The following is a 20,990-nucleotide window of genomic DNA, read 5'->3' on the forward strand; positions in this document are numbered from 1 at the left end:
TTCTTCACAATCCAGTTGGGAGCTACCAGCTCCTAATCTTTAGCTACATATGTAATCCAAAATGTATGTTAAGATGTATTTTTCACAAATACTTGTTTCTCTGAAAACCCAAGAGCAAATTGGATAATGATTCAGTACCATTACTAGTGTCTGCATGCCTGAGAGCAACTGAGGCCACTTCCTTTGTTGTAAATGGTGGTTGGTATTTAATGGTGGAGAGGGGTTTAGTGGAGAGTGCCTGGGGGAGGGATGTGGCTCCAAAGTATGCAAACATAAGCCGTTTGTGTGCTTGCTTTTGAAGCAGGCTGTGTTAGCTGTACTGTGGGGGTCAGAGGACAAGAGCAACATTAATATCCCACAGAAATGAACTCTAACCGCCTCAAACAACTCCAAAAAAAAAGCACTGAACTGAAATACAGAGACTAAAAGATGATAAATATGCTACAATGAAGAAGATTTCTCTAAATACATCAGTAAAATAAGCATTCAAACCTTTGTCTTCCAGATGAAATAGTACAACATTGATTAATTTGCTTTTTAATTTTTGTGAACATTATTTCTATAATGAGAGGAGTTGTAAGATATTTCTTCCCATCTTTGTCTTCCCTGGGCTCTCAACTTCAAGTTGGCCAAGCCAGAAGGATACTGCTGCTTCAACCACAGGATTGGTTTGAACTGCATCATAACTTGATGTAATTGGACTGAAGGTGATTAAGTTAAATGTGAATCTAACTGTATTGGATTAAATTTTAATTGGAATATATTGGATCAGATACATAGGTTCAACTCTGCAGCATGATTATGATGCTTCAAATGACATTACTATTAGAAAAATCAAGTCTATTGAGTTTAAGAAAAATAAGCAAATCTTATATTTATCTCAATTGGAATTGAATATTTAGATCAGAAGTTTAGTCTATGCAAAGACAAAAACAAAGAAATAAGAAATTCTGTCTACTAAACTCTGCCGTTGCCGTTTCCCCTTCAATAGCTGAGATCAAGAAATTAAGAATTTAATTTTAAGATAATCCAACTCATGTACTCCCTAATGATTAACTGAAAAAGAAAACTAACACATTTAGTAATAGTGTAATAACTGTACTCAGCTGATGTTTCTTAAAAGAAAGCTTTATTTTTTTTAAATGTTGTATAAACTGATCAAATAGCCAACAGCCAAATATCAAGCTGTAATGACCAACTGAACTGATATTACTGGAAAAGGGAGGATTCATAGTTTCAAAACCTCTTGGGTCCATCTGCTTTCAATCTCCAGAACAACCCTTACAAAAAAATAAAATAATAGAAAGCCTTACTGATGTCTGAATTGTGCCTGGTATCTCACACACAAAACCGACTGAAATCTTCAAGATTAATCCCAAACTCCTTTTCTTATAGTTTCCTATGTTGAATTCTGAACCAATTTAGATATAAAAGTAAAAGCTCTTAATGTTACCAAGTGATGCAAAACTCAATATAAAGTAACATGATAACTACTTAAAAATGTTAACCCGTACTCAGACAAGCAAAACCTTCTTAATGGATTTCAAGGGTCTTTCTTTGTGAATCAGGACTTGGTTAACCCGAGCTTCCAGGGAAGGAGTCATCATGAGGGGGCGGATCAGCCAATCAGACAAAGACTTGTGGGTAATGTTTTTAAACTGCTTTTTTTATTTTGGTTTTTATCTCCTTGTAGTTGTTCAGAACTTTTAAAGTTCTTTATAAAGTTATTAGGAGTCGTAGTAGTGGTAGTAATGCGAGTGTTATCACAATATCAATCATATCAATCAAGATTGATGATTGTCAATAATTATCAATTCATATTTTGTTTAAATCTCTGAAGTACTGAAACTAGTGGGATGCCTTTTATCCACAGTTTCCCTCCACGTCATTGATTTTTTTTTTTTTTTTTTTTTTTAAGCAGTTATGAGGCACAGTGGCGAGACCCGGAATGGCTGCTGCACAATTTACTCAACAGGTTGTTGCTAGGTAACCAAAGAGCGAGTGAGTTAGTTGTTGATGCCACCAACCTCGCTTAGCAAGCCAAGAGAGGTTGAGCAGCTAAATCCTTTCCTCTGCCTACACCTCCCAGAATGCCGAGCAGTTCTGGATCCGAGTTCAGTGAATAGTCTATATATTGAATATTCTATCAGATGCATTATCTATTGATATTGATCACGTGTCTACTGCAATACATAATGTTATTGACTTATTATACAGCCCTATTATCTAGTACTCTACACATAATACAATTTATTGACTGAGGCTTTCACTGTACCATTTTTTTAGTTAATCCTAGCATTGAATAAGGGACAACATTCAACAAAACATTTTAATAAGCCATTAAAATGTTAGTAGCAACATTTATAAAGTTGCTACTAACTGAAGACTTATTTTAGCTTTCAGGACTTCTATATGTGCAAATAGCATAGTCTTATAGTGTTCTTTATGCCTCTGGTGGGCATTTTTATGCATACAATAACAAGAAAGCTTTTAGATTCTTCATATTTTGGCTATTTGGCGACAGCAAGAACATTTTGAAAAGGCCACAACAAAAGCTGGTCCAGCAGATAAGCAGCAAAGGTCAAATCTGAGTTTCTATAGCCATGAAAGCACTCGAAAAACACTTGATTTAAAAAAAAAAAAACAAAAAAAACCCCACAAAATCACTAACTGCTGTTAATAATTTAGAGACACATCCAATATATCAGAACCAGAATTCAAAAATATAAAAGTAAATATGTTTGTTTTGAGAACTTCCAAGTCTGAAGCTACAAGCATGTGGAAGCTTGAATAAAGCTTGCAGTGACTCAGTAGTCTAGCAAAGGGGAAAAAAGCTGCTTCAGCAACCTCAAAATGGTCCCCAAATTTGGGATATGGCTATACTTGCTGAGATGCAAACAAAAGGGAACACATTTTCTTTTAAAGGCAACTGAGCTATAAAAACTGAACACCTAACAAAGACAGATGTACTCAGAGAGAGAGAGAGAAATGCAGTGCAGAGGAATAAAGCAGCAATCCGATTGCCTCTTGGCTCACATTTTAGCCCACTAATGGCACATAAGAGCAGAAAAATGAGAGGAATTCAGTACAAAACATTGTTGCCACCCTGACAGTTTTCTCCACCAAGCTTCTCAATGTTTCAAGAGAGCTTCAGCTACAAGGACACTTGACTGTCCATGCAGAGTGCTACAATGTGTTGATTAAAGGCACTCAGAAGTGCCTGAAAAACCTTTAGGAATGACATGCGTCAACAGCAAATCAAAGTACAACAAGACTGAAACCTGGCAAAAAGAGCAGGCAGATTTAATATTCATTGGAAAGGGTGTAAAAAAAAAAAAAATGTTGATTTAGAACCAACTTCACAATGAGATTCAGAAATGGTGAAAATGTGGAAGGTATTCAATTAGACATGGGTCTTTGCTGTGAGTGAATGAATCTAAAACTTTGGTTTATCTTTAGATTTTTCAAACAACTGTATGACAAAACATGCAAAAGAGAAGCTTGATGCAAAAGGGGAAGGCAAAAATGAAGCTTTTAGTATTTGTCTTTGATGCCCACGTTCAGGAGGAGGACAACATAGTGCTTCATGGGGTTTTGAATCAAACACAAATAAAAAGACGTGTGATTTTTCACGGCAGATTGCCGTACTACATCTAAGAAAGGTTAGATTACTTTTTCCAGGTATTTGTATGGATTTCAAAGCTTCAAACAATTTATCATCTTCTGCTCACAAGCATAATAAAATCTGGTCCAAGCAGTTCACCTACACACACTCAGTTTGTGGTGCGACATACTGCATCTTGCCTTCTATAAGGATTTCTCATTAACTCACTGACTAATTAGCAAGATGCCAGCTTCTGTCAGTGTTGCTGCAATCTGCCACCGCTCAGAAATAGCACAAATACACACAGTGGGTTGAGTTTTTTTTTGTTTTTTTTGTTAAACAAATCTCAGGACGCTATTACAAAACATGAAAACTTTCTGCTTCTAATAATCAACTAATCAACGACTATTTGTTTACTAAATACATCGTCTGCTTTCACGGACGGTTTCACTTGGGGTTTGTGAACTGTTACTGTCAGCGTAATAAATGCAGATTTTTGGAATTTAAATAGAGTAAAAACATATTTATGGAACTCCTAATTATCCTCCAGGCTTAAATAGTCATATATTCCATTTGCAGCTCAGGGTGACAATTTTTAATTCATTTGATCACAACATTGTAACCAGAAAGTTAGAGTGAACTAAATATTGCATCGAAGCAGACCTTTGTGATTGCAATATTAATCCAATATTGCAAACATTATTTAAAGTCCAAAACTGGTTTCATAAAGTAAATAAATCCAGCATAAACAGTGACAGTGAGCAGATTTCTTTCAAGCTAAATACAGTTTGAAACATTTACTTACACTGACAATTTAAAATGTATTTTACACTGATTCTAGGCAATTTTGTAGCTTGTGACATTTTATCGGAGGTTTTTGAAATTTCTAATGTGTCTCAATTTGGAAAGTTGCTTTTAAAGAAAGGTAATACAATTTAAAATTTTGATTTTTGAAGCTGAAACAAAAATAACCACAACCAGTAATTCTTTTGAAAAATGAAATATCAAAGCTTCCAGCAAAAACAATTGTGATTAAATTATATTCTAAAGACTGCAGACTTGGTTGTCTCGGGTTGTTTCCCTATGGAGTCCAAATTTCTAAATATGACTTTTCTGCACAGCAAAATGCAAGAAAAGATTAAATTAACCCAAAAATATTGCTACTTTAAGAAAACCTAACAGCTGCAAAGTGAGCACCCAGCTCCTGCCGTTTGCTGGCTTGATGCAAGTGTAAAAAGAGCTGACCAACTTTGACGCAAGCAAGTCATTACGGCCAGATAAATGTGTGCGAGTGTCCTTGAAATAACAAAGCTAGCGGTGTGCTACCAATAAGCAGTGGTGAGTGGCTCCCGGCAGTGGTTTGCAGCGGGATAAATGAACCCGACACAGTGTCAAGTCTGATCTGCTGTGGCTGCACCTCCAAACTCACAGGGCTTTAATGGTCCGCTGAGAATAGCTTGATTCCTGATCATGATGCTGCAAGGCCCGTCCGAGGTCCAGCAGCATCCGAGTCGGTGCGGAACAAACAGCACTTTGAGCACGCATTAGCCAGCCAATGCCTCAACTGTGCGCATAATAGTCGCAGATAAAAATAAATAAATAAATTAAAGATTAAACACGGAGGAAAATCTGAAAATTAAGCGGTTATTTTCGGTTTCCTTCTCCACTTCCCTCCCGATTACTGCTGGGTTAAACGAAACTAATGAATTTTGCACCTCGTTTTTTTTTTCCAAGGTTTTCCTTAAAATTCGAACATGTTTATTTGGTCTTTTGTGTGTTAAGAGACCCTAATTTGTGATTGCATGAAATAGGTAAAGCACTTGTTCAGAATATGATTTAAAACAAACAAACAAAAAACTTCACCGCTTACATCTTTTAATATTTCTAAGAATGTTGTGGTTATTAAAAATACTGGCTGCTGCTATAGAAATGTGACTTTTACATCACATAATCAAACTTTCTCTTATTAAAACACACTGAACAACTTTTCAAACCGTATTTTATCACAAATTAAGTTGAATTAATGATGTGTGGCATTCTACTGAGCACGTTGCAACACTTTATATTCTACATTAGAGCCCTCAAAAAAACTGAAATGCCAATCCAACAGTAGAGTCATCTCTCTCTGCTAAACCGGTGTAGTGAAAAACTCTGGGTTGTATAAATTTGAAAGCAAACTAGACTTTCACCAGAGTCAAACTATGAAATGATGATATTAGACTGTAAAGGATTGGAAACTTTTACTGATCTGGCAAAGCAGATCCGCTTATGTGGTCTGCAGCTGTTGCCAAATTTATTCTTTGCTCTTCCACAGTTTTTATTTACCTCCTTTTTCTTAAGTTTCATAAAACAAACTTTCATTTGACATAAGCATGTTTTATGTTCCTTCACTTTTGAAATTTTAAACGCAGTTTTCCTTTCGGCTAAACAATCTGAGACAGAGTGAATAAAAGTTATCAGCTGTCAAAAAAGCACATCATAAAGAAAATCACCTTAAAATGTTTTTGTTTTTGTTTTTTTGCCCAAAATATTGGCTTTAAAATCTGTATCTGTAGTGGCTAGTGCCCATTTCCAGCAGTCAGTGGGTAAGAGATGCAAATCCATCTTAGGGCAACATAAAAAATAAAAAAAAAAGCAGGACAAAGAACTATAAATGTACACAATCACACAAGAGTGTAATTTATGGACACCAATAAACCCAATGTGCATATTTTTTGGGCTGCAAGTAAAGACAGGAGTGTCTGGAAAGAATGCACTCACATGGGTAAGGCTAAAACAAAAGCTTATGCAGTAGATATTCCCAAAGACTCTGATCCAAACTGAACTCCAAGTGAGCCTGGACCCACCCTACAGCCTGTTTTCATGGCACCGTCAGCAGGGGTTCAGCCGGCAGCCAAGCGGGAGAGACCTGAGCCCAGCACAGCATGCGGCTGCACCACCAGTCATTAATAATTACTACCTTCAAAGCAAACTTTTTAGTTTATGAAACGGGGGGAAAAATTCAAAACAAGCTTTGCTCATATGCAACTATTTAGGATCACAAGGCAAACAAATTAATAGCATAATTATCTGAAAGTATTTTTTGAAACAGAGGAAAATAAAATAAACATTGATCTAAGACCTCAGCAGATGTCTTAATGCTAAAAAAAAAAAAAACAACTCCAGCAGATCGAGTTTTGTTTTAGGAGTCTGATTTTAAGTTTGTATTTGAAAATGATGTCATTCTTTAATTACAACAAAAAAATATATTAGAATTGGAAGGTAATTTTTTTTCAAAAACATTGAAACTGTTCACTTTAAAAATAATTTTTGGAGGTGTTCACTTTGTAAAATTATTAATTTTTAAAAATAGACATAAAGCGTCTATTTTAAATCGATGTAATGCTTATGATGCATAAGCATTACATCAGTCTCTGGGTATCTGTAACATTAATGTACATTGACATCTAACTATTTAATTTGTCTTACCTTAAAAACAACTTGATTGCTTAAGATATTTAAAAAAATTTATAAAATATTTGCTGTTTAAGTTATACGTTTTTATAAAATTAAGAAAAATGTATTTCAACCTTCGAAATTTATTTTTCAAATGTTCATTACCTTTGAAAAATTGGATCAGTTTATGGTCACAAACAATTGTACACATAAAGTGTAATTTCTTCTGCTGGTAAATTTTAAGCAACTTCAATAAAAGTCAGTATTGTTCCAGACTTTTGACCTTATCTACAAATTACAGACCTTTGAACATGAGGTTGGAGAAAACAAATAGATGAAAAAGTCGTGAAAACCGTCTTCAAAGCTCAGAATCAAAACAATATCATCAAGTTTTCAGAGAAATAATATCCCTTCGATAAAGTTTGATTTGAAACCTGGTGTAAAACATGTGCGGACGAGAAATGAACACTAAAATATCAAGTAAAAATCAGCGCCTTTATTTGTAAGTTATTAATAGCTGCACAGATTTAAACCACATAAAAGTAGAGCTACTATAGCGCGTTGTGGGTGGGGGGACATTTCAGGAGGTGAACGGCGGTGGACAGGAGACTGAAATACTGAAGAGTAACATCAACCAAAGTAGCTATATTGTTTCAATGGTTTCTAGGTGGAATAAACTCAACACCAAGCTGTTAGTACACAGAAACCTTCATGTAGACCACGGACCGTTAGCCAAATCAGGGGTAAAAGTTAAGATGCCACCTCATGTTCAACACCACACTGGAAAACTGATATTACTGTGCGGAGCTTCCAGGCGACCCAGCCAGCTAGCTAGAGCCGAGGCAGCCAGGCTACTTTAATCTAAGCAGATGTATCGTTAGCATACAAGCTAACGGGGATATTTCATCCCGGAGACAGAGTCGCCAGAGAGCTGTGAAGTTCCTGCATCTCCACTCAGGTTCTCCGAAAGCCACGCTGAGTGATTTAGGACTCGGAGTTTGAGGTAAAACTGCTCAACGCAGCGTAACTAAAATGGTGTGAGTTACGACGAAGCGGAGGAAAAGCAGGAGACAAGTTAAATGATGATTTGATGATGTTAAACTGCATGCACGAGAGTGTCTATAGGAGATGAGGAGAGAGGGAGCCAACAGGACATAAGGACGGCAATCTTACCTGCGGGATTAACTGCGCTGGTACAGAACTGGAGTTTCTTCACAGATGCCCCAGGGGACTGGTTCAGTTAGTCGGTCAATTTAAAGCAGTCCCGCTAAGCCTCGGGGTGAATCACTGTCAACCAAACACACAGCCTGACCACTCTTCTTCGCAGCCACAACAGCGACTGAAAACAGTTGAAGGGCTGCTTCTGACTGGGAAGAATGTTCAGTATCGCGATATGGGACGAGAACTTGGGAGAATTCTATCGACCAATTAAAATCGACGGCTGGCAATACGGCAAACCATCACGTCACATAATAGTTCCACGGTCTCTTCAACACAAAAGTGTCAGTTTTGGCTCCTTTTGGAAGATTTTAGTCAAACAGAACGACATTTTTTATACCATCAGTCAAACTGTAAAGCAGTGTTATAAGGGCTTAACAGGGGAAGTTGCTTTTTTCCCTCCTTAATGTGGTGATCTTTCAGTCCCAGTTAGCCAGATTTTATTTGGTGACAGCATATTTTTCTTATGACCCAATGAATCTTACGTCTTTGATATTACAAACTTACATCAGTTTAAGCTATTTTTATTTCAATTAAGACTTTATTCATTAAAAACAATTGGGAAGGTCAGCCAACCGACAAGCGACAGCTACAAAAACCAAAACAAAAAAACTGTTTTCTAGACAGGCCATTTGAGTGCTACAGAAAAGCAGAGTAGCAGGAGAAACTCCACAGATGAACATGGAGAAAATCCAAACTTGGGATTTGGACCCAGGATTCCCTTACTGTTGGTCAGCCATTGCTCTGCTGTGCTGCCTCACCATAAAAAAAATGTTAAAAAAATTCAGTTTATTACAAAGTAGTTAATATTTATTAAGAAGTTGACAAAAATGAAATCATTACACAAAACAGGTGAAATTAAAAGAGTTTATAGCAGTTGTCAATTTATGAAGAAAACAATCAACACAGACAGTTGATACTACTGCTATGTGTTGAAATATCAAAAACTAATACATTTCCCAACCAATCTCATAAAGCAACACACATGAAAAAAACTGCCTCCAACTGGAAAATGTATATGTGTGTGTATGTGTGTGTGTGTGTGTGTGTGTGTGTGTGTGTGTGTGTGTGTGTGTGTGTGTGTGTGTGTAGGGAGCAGAAACAGTTCTTGGACTGCAAAAACAAAATCTAATTCAATAAAACAACACATCAGACTACTGTAGCTCTCAGGCCGAGGTTATTATAGACCAGGAAACACACCTGAATCAAGTGGCTGAATTACCTCCTCAGCAAGTAAACCTCTCCAGAGTGCTGCTAATGACCTCATTATCTGACTCAGGTGTGTGGAAGCAGAGACGCTTCTAAAAGTTACAGGACACCGGCCCTCGAGGGCTGGCGTTGACGACCCCTGTTACGGACCCATGATGTTGAAAGTTGTAACTGCCACTTACAAAGGGACTCGTAACAATATCCATAATGAAACTGTTTTCGAGATTTTTATCCTCCTGGCAGCCATTTCAAGTGCCCTTGGCATTTTGAAATTGCCACTGTGGTAAAAGAAACTGTATAAAAACAGCAGATTATTTCTGACTCTTCACCCTTTCCTTGCAGGGCAGACGTATGGCATCGATTCTATCTGGAAGCAAAACAAATCCTTCGCTGGCCGCATTTATTTTCCCTGTTTGCTTTTTCTCTCGGTTTTGTTAAGTCCCTTTCTAAATTAAACTTTAGACTCTCATGGACATTACTTGTTATCAGCTGAGTTGTTCTTTGTTCTACATCAAAACAATGAAAATAGAAGCACAGCACTACATGATTATATCGGAGCAATGCAGTATTTTACACTGCAGTGAAGGAACACCGTGTGAAATGTACAGGAGTGTTACTTTCACCCATCCGTCATCTACACCCACTCATGTTTGACCTGTCCAAATTATTAGGCAAAAACACACACACAAAAAAAGCTATTTTAATTTCAACTGTGTGTGTAAATCTACATTTCTGATTACAGATTGTTTAAATTTAGCAGCTAAATTGCAGCAGAATAACATATAGTCCAAATCGTTTATATATATATATATATATATATATATATATATATATATATATATATATATATATATATATATATATATATATATATATATATATATATATATATATATATATATATACTATATATATATATTTTCCCAAAGCTATTAAGTAAGTGATTTTTAATAGCTACATTTAACTTAATTTTGTTCCCCTGCTTTGGTATTTCTGCTAAACAAGAACTGGTTTGGGATTACATCATAAAATGTGACTGAAATGTTAAAGTTTGACTTTAGTATTACCACTTTAGCCAGGCTAATTAAATCTTAATTTTTAGCTGCAGCACAAAAATGTGGCCAAACACATTTCTTATGATACTGTTTGTTCCTAAGTTAACATACTTTTTACCGTTCATACAAACATGGCTTTGTTACCAAAAAACTAGCTAATTATGTTCAGATTAGCAGCTATTAAAAATTACACAAACCAATATACTTAATTAAAATGTAAATAATTATGAGGAATAATATCTAATATCCTCCAGCAGTCATTTTTAAAGCGATTCATGCCTTATTTTGTTTACTGCACACACTTCAGCAACATACCTGAAACCTCTCAGACACATATCACCCAGAAGCCCATTAACCAAACAATATGCCTTCAATACATTTTTCTAAAGATACTTTTGCGCTACATATACAGAAGCTCCTTTGACATAATAAGGCACCGACAAACCTATTGCATAAAAATCTGAATTTGATCATATGGGAACTCGACCGTGGTAACGAGGTTTAAAGCTATTGACCTATTAATAGCTCTGCCCCCTCCCCTGCTAAATATCACCACAAATATCAGTTACATTACGATACTTTGCATGTGTTTGTGGCCTCCAGAAGATGACTCATCTCACTTTTGCATTCCCCGCCTGTCTTTTAGCAGCACCGCCGACTCAAACCTTTCGCTTCTTCGATGAACTTAATCTGTTCAGTAGACCGGACATAAATTTCCTCCTGCCTTTATTCACTGCATATAAAATACTTTTTCATCTAGAGCCATAATGGCATTGATATATATATTTTTTTTATGACATTGACTGAATTTTGAAGAGATTGCCATGATCACGGCAGGCGTTTGTTTCTCCCTCATATCCGTGCTTTTACCTTTGAACCGAGATGAAAGGTGAGCCTCTCGCCTCAGGATTTTTATATTACATTTCATACATTACAGAAGTTTTGAGGAAGGTTTTAGTTGATCATTACAGCTTTTCAGAAACCTCCCCTTCCCCCTGGCCCCCAGGGGGTTAGAAGGTTGATCTCATCATGATCCTTCCCTCCCTTCGCCGCTCTCCCTTTTGTGATTCTGCTGCTTCTGCTGCTCGTCCTCGGAGGACAGAGCCAGCTTTCTGCTGCGCTGCCGCCCACTGCAGCTTAACCGCTCATCAAGTCAAAAGAGGATCAGCATGGGCTGCACTTCTTTACCAGATTGTCTGGTTTTGTTCACAGTAGTAATTAAGCTCAAACCCCTCCTGAGGTCCATGATATTTGTTGTTTCAGTTTATGGTTTGTCTTGAGTCTCAGAAACCCAGATCGTCTCTCATGTCTCTGCTCTTTCGAAAATTCTTTGGCCTTCTCTTGCAAAAATCCATAATAACTCAGCACCAAACCAATGTTCCTTCCTGGAATTGCCTCTTCAGATACTGAATCTATGTGTAAGTTAAATATTATCGCACGTCTTACTGAAAGCCCCATCTTTCATTATTCATTTGTTAGATTTCTGCTTTTGACTTCACTGAGTGCAGCCAAGTCAAATTTAAATAAAAGCTATGATAAGGCAATACCGAGGAAAAAGCTACTGGATTTGTTTGAGCGGGAAGATTGGATCATTTTCTATGGAAGTAAATATGTGCCATCAGAATTTGAATAAAAAATACCTCTGAAATTTGAATGTTGTATATTAGTGCTTACTTTTTCAGTATTAAAATAAATTCAGAATATATTTTTAACCTAAAAAAAAATTCAATGTCATTATTTTTGCAGTAAAAAAAAATTCGGTGTAATTTTTTTTACATGGTTGCAATTTTCAGTTATTAAAAAAATTCACATTTCTATTTCAAAGTGATCAAATTTTCAATATACATATTTTTCACAGTTTAAATTTTCAGTGTTAAAAAATTCAGCATATAAAAAATTCGACTTTTCAAAATTCAAATGCAATATTTTCGTTGTCCTCCAATTCAACTTGCTCAAATTCGCCGTCTCAAATTCAGCGTCTAAAAATTCGCTGTCTCAAATTCAGCGTCTAAAAATTCGATGTAAAAATGGCCAAGGTTACTTCAGGTCACAGACATTAGCAATGGATGTCCGATTCCAACATCCACCTAATCACGTGACACAACCTTCATATTGAAGAAATACCAGCATCACCCAGGCTGGCGACCATGGAGAAACGCATAAACCCAACGGTGAGTTTATTGCTTTCATATTTCTATAGTATATTTTATTTTGTGCATGAAGTTTGATACATTATCTTAAAGCCTGATTTAAAACACGGGTTGGGCCGTTGTTAATCTTACAAATTGTAGATTTATTTGTGTTTTATATAGTTTCTATAATTTTAATGAGAGAAGAGCACAGTAGGATTGCCATCCCTTTAGAAATAATGAATCGCCCGTAACGAGACGCGATTTGTTCGGTATTTCTGTATGTCCGACAGTAACGCCTATCACATGCATATAAACATTTAGTGTAACAATAATTACAAAAATAAAACACAAGACATGTTAAGCTCAGCTAATGTGGCGGGAGCTAGTAAGGACCCCAGAACGCTTTGGACCATTGATGATGTCACGGTTGCCTAGAAACACTAGGGTGCAAAAGAGGGTTAGCAGTCGTGGTGAGCCGCTCTCAACCTGCGTCTTTTTAAAACGTCCTCAACCGATACTCTACCATGTCCTAGCAAAGATACAGGAGAGGGAGGACACACATGCCAGGCTGAACAGTGTCAGTGAGGATGAATGCTAGCAATTGTAAAAAAAAATTAAGAGGGAAACTGAAGAAATTATACTGTCTCTTTATTCTTTAAAACTTATGGTACTGCAGTTTTAGTTTCTCTGGTGAAATAGAATGACACTTTCCATCTGCTAGATCCTTATTTTAATTTCTGAAAGGTGGGAACCCTACAGCACAGAGCTTTCCTGAGTAAAAGTGATCATTCTCATGAAGTGTAAATTTCTTTTTAACTAATCCTTTTTCAACTGCTACTTTGTCTTTTATATATTTTGTGACTACAGGGTAGTCAGGATGCTATTGTTGAATCTGCAAGCCACTTACTTAATTTACTAACTGAAAGACCACGGAGTGGAGGAAGAGGAAGAGGAGACATGATGAAATTCTGGACTGGATGGGAAAATCTGCCAGCAAGTCTGTCTGTGGAGGTTGTTCGTGGAAACTACAAAACACTAAGAATTCCTTGTCACTACTGGAATTACAACTCTTTCAGTGAGGATTTTGTAGCATGCATTTCCTCTACGCAGTCTGGCTTTGAGTGATTGACCTGTTAAAAAAAAAATAAATAAAAAAAAATCTACATTTAAGCTGTAGCAGTTCTTTGTTTGTGAATCAGTTTGTTAAAACAAAACAGTTTTGTTGAAATGTAGAATCAATTCAATTTTCTGATTTTGTCAGATCACAAGTTCGATACATATGTTTAAATATGATCATATGTATTACTCATTAGAAACAACATTGTTGTTATTTAATTTCTCTAGTTTTGTCAAATTCAAAACTAGAGGAACTAGAATAACACAATGTTCAGAGTAGATATTTCATTTCTCTGAGTCAGTACTGTTTGTACAGGCAGTTTTAAATATGAAACTGAAATTGTTTTTTTATGCAAAATTTTATTGAATGTACTTAGATGAGTTCATATATGCTTTAGGTATTAGAAAATAAACAACATAAGACAAAACTTTTTCTGATTCTTATAATTCAAGTAATGTAAAGCAATACAACAATGTACAAATGTACCTAATGGGTTCCTTTTGAGTAAAGAAAAAAACAAACAAATTACAAATTTAGAACATTTTTGTTCTCTGACATGTCTACCATAAAAGCACTAAAATTAACCTCTGTGGTAACATGATCAGCATTTTGCTTTACATTTCATAAATGGTGAATTTTTAAACTGGCACGGAAGCGTATTGCTGTCACAGGAAAAAAAATTGAGCGCTATCACGTTATAACGTCATATGTATCTTATTAAAATGTGATAGTTATCTTGTTAAAACATGATTGCCTTCTGGTGATTTTGGTTGCTTGGTTACAAACAGCCGTTTGCCGTTATTCAGCTATTGTTATTAAATAAAAATCTGAACATAAAATGTTCAGCAAATACATCTGAGCCTCCGTTATAATCTTTATAACCTCTGTCAAGGCACCGTGGGGTTCAGGAATTGGATGATGTACGACCAAGAACCCAGAGCAGGTTAGGAGTCATGTTGCTTCAGTTGGAAGTGGGTGATTGTCCCAGCCACTGCAGAAAGTATCCAGATCATCCTGCAGACATGGCAGGAAGACATAATGGCAACAGAAGAGGAGTGCTTCATTTGAAATGTCCAGGTATCCCTCTTCTTTAAGGTAGTGTAGCACGTCATAATAGATGCACGTTACAGCCGTCCACAGATCTCTCCACAGTCGCTCAGTCCTTCAATTATGGAGTAATAAACGATTAAAAACTGCCCTTCAAATCTCATCATATTGAAGACCACACAAAGCTAATGTTACTATAGACATTCAAAAGCATCACATATTGAAACTTGTCATTTGTACAAACCTTTGATTGTGCACACTCTTCCCAGATATAAAACTGCTTCTTCCTGCTCCAAACGATCACGGAGTCTATCAAAAATATGATTCAGCAAAAGTTCCTTGAAAAGAGAAAAAATAAAAAAAACATTTAAAAAATTGTCAGTAAAATAAAAAAGTATTTTGACATCAGTAGGTCAGCATTGAGAAGTCACAGTAATCTAAATTAAATTATGATATTTAATCTAAAATAAGTTAACAGATGTACTTACAAGCATATATTTTCTTGAAAATTAGTTAAAATCAACTGAAAAACAAAGGCGGTTGTTTATAGTGTTGCTAGGTAACAGAACGAGGTTTTAGGCAAAGTAAAAAGAATGTAAATTAATATTGTATATCAACAATTGTCAGATAAGAAAAGCAGTATTTTGGATGATGTTGTAATGAAGTCACCTGAACAATACGGTAGCTGAACAGAATGGGGTTGTGGTTTTAATTAATGTCGGAAAGTGTTCACAGCCCCTCTTTGAAGCACACAAGGCAACCATATTAGCGGTAGCATCTCCTGAAAAATTACGACTTTACTAAGACTGCCTGTCTCAGTCTCACCTAAGACAACATACAAACAACCCAGAATGTCGCCACCCATCAGTTCTCTTTAAAGATTCTAGACTTGACCCAAGTGGTATTTCTTTTTGAAATAAAACTGGGGAAATTGGACGTGGGACAGCGGGGAGGGGCTGGGGGTGCTAGGAGGTAGCAAGATGTAATATGCCGGCACTACACGGTGTAAGATTAACAACGGCCCAACCCGTGTTTTAAATCAGGCTTTAAGATAATGTATCAAACTTCATGCACAAAATAAAATATACTATAGAAATATGAAAGCATTAAACTCACCGTTGGGTTTGCGTTCGCCTCCATGGTCGCCAGCCTGGGTGATGCTGGTATTTCTTCAATATGACGGTTGTGTCACGTGATTGGGTGGATGTTGGAATTGGACATCCATTGCTAATGTCTGTGACCTGAAGTAACCTTGGCCATTTTTACATCGAATTTTTAGACGCTGAATTTGAGACAGCGAATTTTTAGACGCTGAATTTGAGACGGCGAATTTGAGCAAGTTGAATTGGAGGACAACGAAAATATTGCATTTGAATTTTGAAAAGTTGAATTTTTTATATGCTGAATTTTTTAACACTGAAAATTTAAACTGTGAAAAATATGTATATTGAAAATTTGATCACTTTGAAATAGGAATGTGAATTTTTTTAATAACTGAAAATTGCAACCATGTAAAAAAATTACACAATTTTTTTTACTGCAAAAATAATGACATTGAATTTTTTTTTAGGTTAAAAATATATTCTGAATTTATTTTAATACTGAAAAAGTAAGCACTAATATACAACATTCAAATTTCAGAGGTATTTTTTATTCAAATTCTGATGGCACATATTTACTTCCATAATTTTCACCAAATTGGGAAAAACATACAGACCAATTAAAAGCAGAGAAGAGCAACATTACAGGAAATAAATCAGCAAACGAGATTTTTAGGCTGTGCCACAAACCATTGAGTTGCAGAAGATTGAGTTATTTATGATATTTTAGTTTTAATGTGAACTTAATGTCTGCGAGCTAAGATGGAGATGTAATTGGTATAATGGGACATGCAAGTATCTGACAGAAAAGTTAATTTAAAGTATAGTCCATCCATATAATTTCTTAAGCAAATGTTTAACTCATAAAAATTCAGTGTCTACGCTAAAGTATCTGCATTCAACGGTTTTATTGCTGAAACGATGCGAAAATGGCCTGACAGTTTACTACACTGTAACAAATGTCTTTAAAAACTACATCTTAAAAATACGGTAAGGTGGTTTTGAAAATACGGCTCTTTACTGTGATCTGAAATGTGTGTGGAAAGTATATGGGACGTGATTGGACCGCTGGATCACGTGCGGAAATTTACAGCTGTACTGTAAATTTTTAATGTACAGTTGCATTGTGGGATATTTACCGGCTGGAGGCGAACGTTCACAGGCGGGTCAACAATTACTTTCACCAGGTAAGTACTTTTTAAAAAACATTGTATTGCAGTTATGTGTTTGTGTACGAAAATATATTTTATGTTGTTATACTGAGTTACTGTTGCTTCTATCACATTGTTTGCTAAAGCTAATTTCTGTCATATCTCAGCTAGCATTAGATGCAACACAAGTGCTATTTACTTCGGTTTTGATCATATTTTTCATCCAGAATAAGCAGATGGCTATATTCTGGTCTTTTTACGGAAGTTTTTTGAGGGTAGGATGCCTCAACTGTTTTTTTTTATTATTATTATTTTGTCTCGCACATATATATATATATATATATTATGGCTGTTAACTTTAAAGCGTTAGTGCACGCGATTTACCTGAACATTTTATTTTCACAGGTATCTAGTTCACAGCAGCGCGTCACACAAGGGGAGCCACAAACAGCGAAAGATACATTTTCTGCGACAGCAGACAGCAACAAGAGTTCAGCAGCTTCAACTTTCTTGGAGCTGTTCAGATGAATAATTTCTTGTGTTGGGTCTCTAGCCCTAGCCAGCGTTGTGCACATCTACGTTTACTAGCCCGTAATTTCACGTGCACAAATTACAACCAAGCGTTAGCACCGTGGGTTCGCCTCCTGCGCTGTTCCCGGTGTTCTGTCAGATAGCCATACATTGTCAGATCGTCATACGCGTATGACAAACTGATTGCTATATCTGTCAGATCAGCATACGTTTGCATACGTTTCAGCATACGTGTCAGATAGTCATACGCTTAGCTCAGACATGTATACGTTGTCATTACCATATGATTTTATTTAATGAGCAACATAGAATCATGACGTAGATAAGGATTTTTTTCAAAAGTGAAACACTGGTTTTGCCCCAGTTTCAATGTGGGTAAAATTGCGTTTTCATACACGACATGCTATCCAAGTTAGCAGACATGTTATCCAACCCAAAAATATTAAGGAAGTGGGGGACGTGAATTTAAACAGGGCGTGTTTTGTAGTTTACTGCAGCTGCAGCAGCATTAAATTTAATTTATTTAGTTACTTTTTATTGTGTCTCTTCTCGCGTATGACAAGCTGACGACTCCTCTCAATATGGCGGACCTCCTGCAGAATGCGCATGCGTGCGCATGCGCTCTTACCATATGTATGCTATTCTGACATGTATGGCTATCTGACAGAACACCGGCCTCCAGACTGGCCAACGTGGACACCCCTCCATGGGTCCACCGGACAATTCACAGCTGGTTCCGCCCTGACCGTTTTTGTTTATTAGTGGACTGAGTTAATTTTTGTTTCTCGTTGTTTCCTATTGGACTCTGGCCCTCCTTCCAGCGCCCCTCCTCCCACCCTCGTTGGGTTGTTTTTTGTTTTTCTTTGGACTCAGATATGTTTTTAGATCAGAGTATTTCTCACTTTGGTTGCAATAGTTTGATTTCTATGTAACAAATGTTGTTGTTGCAAAATACTATATTTTGATTTGCTTCAGTTTGTCAGATTGAAATTGACCACAATAAAATAAAGCAAATATAGATATTTTTAATTAGAAAAATAAAACTTTACAAAGTTTGATTATTTAAGTCGCAAGTTCACATTTGCACTTTTAAAAGCTTACAAAGTATGCAATTTCTTGAACTACTGTGAAATGACATAACCTATTGTAATTCTACTACAGGATTACTGTAATGTTATTATGTTAAAAATGTAATGAAATCAGGGCAACCACGTAATATAATTACTGTCCTATTGTAATGAAATTACAGTAAAACTAATCAAATTACACTAAGAAAACTGTAATAAAAGTACTGTACGACTGTAATAGATTTACAGTTAAACCATAATATAATTGCAGTTTTACTGTAATAAAATGACATAAACTGTAATAAATTTACAGTGAAACTGTAATAAATTGCAGTAATACTGTAATAAATTTACAGTGAAACTGTAATAAATTGCAGTAATACTGTAATAAATTTACAGTGAAACTGTAATAAATTGCAGTAATACTGTAATAAATTTACAGTATGACTAATAAAATTAAACTAAGGCTACTGTAAAAAATTACAGTAATGGAACTGTATTTTTTTATTGCAAAAAGTTACAGTAACTGGCTGACAACCGTGCTGCTAGTGAGTTACTGTAAATTCCACAGTGACGTTTTTAACAATGTACATGTCATTTATTTTAGAGGCAAAAATAGAAAGTCATGAGACAGAATCAACAAAACTCACTCAAACGGAGAATATATTTATTGTACTTTTAGCCTTAAGGTCCTTCTGCACAAACACTGTGAATCACTATACTGCTGATGAAGCAGTCTGATTTAAAAAAAACAAAAAAAAAACTGTTTGATAAATGACCTCCGGACGTGTTTTATGTGACTTTAATACTCCGGGTCTTTAATAGCTTCATATTATGAAAAGGGAAGCTTCGAACCCCAGTCCTTCTTCTAATACCAGCAATTGTTCCTGGGCAACAGCTGCAGGAAAGAAGGGATTAGCTGACTTACCCCCCTGTCTTAAGAATCTGACAGCAAAACCGAGAACAGATTTGTTCTCTGTTGTTGTTAGCAACAGAGAACCAATCTGAATGCTAACAACAATAATTTCAGCAGCAGAGAAATTAGAAAACAATTTTAAAAACAGGTGGAAAATGACAGGATCTTTTTAGATGCTATCAAAAAAAAAAAAAAACGAAAACCCCCCCCCAAAAAAACAAAAATGGAGGCATCTTTAATGTGATGTGTGTAGGCGAGACATACCTGTTTGCAATGTAGCCATAGGGCTGTCTCTGGGTTTCTCTGGGCTTTTGTGAGCCGTGCCAACTCCAAACCGACTGACTGACTAAGATAAGGTCCTCAAACCTGCGCCATTTATTTGATCTGTGCTTATTTGTATTCCAAAAGTGTTTTTTCATTTTAACTTCTGGGGAAGCAGGGTAGATGTGCCACTTTAATGTGTTGCTCCGTGCATCTGATTTTAACCCCGGGCACGATAAAGGGGAAATAAACAGACTGACAGCTCTGTGCAGACCTAGATTGAAGAAGAAGAGGAGCTGATAGAGGGATTCAAAATAAACTTCGTAGTTATACAGCTGTATCTCCCCAGCAATTTGGTTTTAACCCAAGGGTGTTGCCACTGCTTATTTAGGATCAGACACAAGTGAAGCAAATTCATTAGCTGGAAACTAGTGCGGCTGCAGAAAACAACAGAGAGCCCATCTGAATGCCAACAACTTCTATTAAAATATTGTACTTATCTGTGACAGCAGGAAAATAATACCAGTGAGTAAAGGGAAAAAGTCAAACAATAATTCTCGCACAAGACACCACAGGACGCCTTTGCTATTCCCCTTCAGTTCATTTACATCAAGGTCCTAGAGTTCAGTGTGTTTTACTGGGATGTTTGGTGGAAACAGTGCATTAATATGGAGTAGAAGGAAGATGATTACTTGCTATGACATGTTTTGCAAATAAGGATGTGAGAGGTCTGGTGTGCATTAGTATTTAGCCCTCTAAATTAGCTTGCAGAACTTCCTTTTGCTGCAATTAAAGCACCAATTTTTTTTATACTGCTTCCAGCTTTGAATACCAAAACTCCCCATTAAAATAGCTGAAGCTCATTTAAACTGGATGTGGAAAAAAATACATTCTCAATCAGATTAGGTGGATGAAAAGAATATGTCTTCATCTAAATGGCTATCATAGCTCTGTTTTGGTTCTTGTCCTGCTGGAAGGTGAACCTCAGCCTCAGTCTCGGGTCCCTTTGCAGCCTCAGACAAGTTTTCTTCCAGAACTGCTCTGTATTTTGCTCCATCCACATTTACATCAACTCTGACCAGCTTTACTGTTCCTATGAAAGAAAAGCACGCCCACAGTCTGATGCTGCCATGGCCTTGTTTCCCAG

At 36.3% G+C, this 20,990-nt stretch overlaps 1 protein-coding gene across 2 annotated transcripts in view; it reads right to left on the minus strand.

Annotated features, from left to right (window-relative positions):
- Window positions 1-8,428, minus strand: part of glceb (glucuronic acid epimerase b) — a 63,493-nt gene extending 55,065 nt beyond the window's left edge. For both annotated transcript variants that reach the window (XM_044135362.1, XM_044135382.1), the window contains exon 1: window positions 8,213-8,428. The gene's annotated coding sequence lies outside the window, so the exon portion shown is untranslated. The remainder of the gene's footprint in view (window positions 1-8,212) is intronic.
- Window positions 8,429-20,990: the final 12,562 nt, after the last annotated feature.

Source organism: Gambusia affinis, linkage group LG02, assembly GCF_019740435.1.
Source record: "Gambusia affinis linkage group LG02, SWU_Gaff_1.0, whole genome shotgun sequence".
NCBI lineage: Eukaryota > Metazoa > Chordata > Actinopteri > Cyprinodontiformes > Poeciliidae > Gambusia > Gambusia affinis.